The sequence below is a fragment of the Haplochromis burtoni genome, unplaced genomic scaffold (assembly GCF_018398535.1).
Source record: "Haplochromis burtoni strain Fernald_Lab_line unplaced genomic scaffold, NCSU_Asbu1 Contig_1108, whole genome shotgun sequence".
In the NCBI taxonomy this organism is placed as follows: Eukaryota; Metazoa; Chordata; class Actinopteri; order Cichliformes; family Cichlidae; genus Haplochromis; species Haplochromis burtoni.
Genome location: NW_024583469.1, coordinates 24447 through 26286, shown reverse-complemented (window position 1 = coordinate 26286; position 1840 = coordinate 24447). Strand labels below are relative to the sequence as shown.

Sequence of the window (1840 nt, the reverse complement as noted above, 5' to 3'; positions counted from 1 at the left end):
CACCTGGCTCGTCTTCCCTATACCTTTTTGTGGACCAGCTGCTCTGTGGGTCAGCTATTGTACTACTTGAAGGAAGTGACCACTATCTTATCAGTTTTAAATGTTTGTCTGGACCCTCTTGTTTACTTTTTCCTCTGTAAGACTTTTCGAGCTCAGGTGAACTTTAGCATGGGGTCAAGAATGACAACACAAGCAACCCAGGAGAGTGAGAGCAGCAGGAAAGAGGTGGAAATTGTAGAGTTAAATCCATGAGTTATTATGCAAATTTCTACTTTTTTGAAATACAAAGAGTTATATTTGATTTTAGATCAGTGAAACCATGTCATGAGTCATGTTTTCCAAGTTCTCATGAGCCACAATAGGTTCTGCTGAGATATCATAATGAGTCTAAACTGAGCAGAAACCCACCCCCACACAGATACCACCAGTTTATGTTGCGAGCTTTCACCTATTAGCTAAGTAGCTGAATCTGAAACTCATTAATCTGAAGCTTAATCAGTCTAATGATCAAATTAATAAAAAACAAATACAAAATCTCGAGTTGTTTCTGAAAACTTGTTCTGTTTTTAAAAAAACAGCTTTAAATTTTAAAATTGCAAAATTGTCTTTGCGGCTTTTGATGATATAGGAAAAATTGCTACTTTTATTATTTCGATAATATGGTCTTTCTGAGCCTGGTTCTGCCAACGGTTACTTCCTGTTAAGTTTTTCCTTCCCACTGTCACCAAGTGGTTGCTCAATGGGAGTTGTCTGATGGTTGGCATTTTCTCTGCATTACTGTAGGCTCTGTATCTTACAATATAAAGCACAATATAAAGCACAATATGAAGCACAGGTGACTGAATGTCAAGACTGTATGTTTTTGCTTGTTTGCATGTTGCGTATGTAAAACCACAGCAACTACTTCCTTCTGCAGTTCCCACTGCACTGACGTCAGACACTTAAGTGACATTTCTCAGCACAAAGCTGATAAGAGTGTGTATTGACTGTGATAATGTATAAGTGTCTTTATGCCTCTTTGCGGTAAATTGTGTTGTTCTGCTGTTAATGGTGGGTGTTTTTCCAAAACAGGAAAGATGACCATAGAGCTGCTGGAAATTGCTAAAGCAATGTACAGTAACATGCAGTGACATGCTGAAAATCCTCTTTTTCACTGACACCTGGGCATCATACTTTATTCCATCACCGGGGAGAACATTGTCTGCTGGGACCTTAGGACTGCCTATATTTGGATCCTTAAATGAAATTCAGCACTTTATGATAACAATGTCATGTTGCATATGTTTATAAATTTACACCTCTCTGTGACACTACTACACCATATTATCATGGCAAAAAGAAATCTTTCAAAAATATATAAATTTTACATCCAAATTTATATATATCATGAGAAGCATATATGAAATGATGCTGAATCTCTGGATTTATTATATTATTTTTTGTTTTATGAGTCCCACGTTGAGGCTAGCTCACTCCGCTCATGTTTTATGCTGATTTCTTTTTTCATTAGCTGTTGTTTAAGTGAAGACGCTCGTTAAAAGCTACATTTACTCTTTCAGTTTTTTCATTGTACACTTAAACAGATGTAAACACCTCATGATTGTTAAAACCAATAAACTCTCTCAGGACCTGTGTAACCTTATTTTTGAAAAACATGCTACTAGCATGGGCTACAGAACAGTTTCAAGACCGCGGAAAGTTCCAGTGAACACTGTTGGGGCTAATCCAGAGGTAGAAGTAGGGATGGGTAGGGATGCCATTATGGCACCGTTTCTGACATAAACGGTAGTAACCAGACCGAAAAGCAGCGCACATTTCGGTGCTTTATTTCGGTGCTTTT

The 1840-nt window shown here is 37.7% G+C and overlaps 1 protein-coding gene across 1 annotated transcript in view; it reads left to right on the top strand.

Moving 5' to 3' along the window:
- LOC102301636 (P2Y purinoceptor 14) overlaps positions 1-1840 on the top strand; it is a 21974-nt gene that overhangs the window by 1413 nt on the left and 18721 nt on the right. The gene's annotated exons all lie outside the window — the stretch shown is intronic.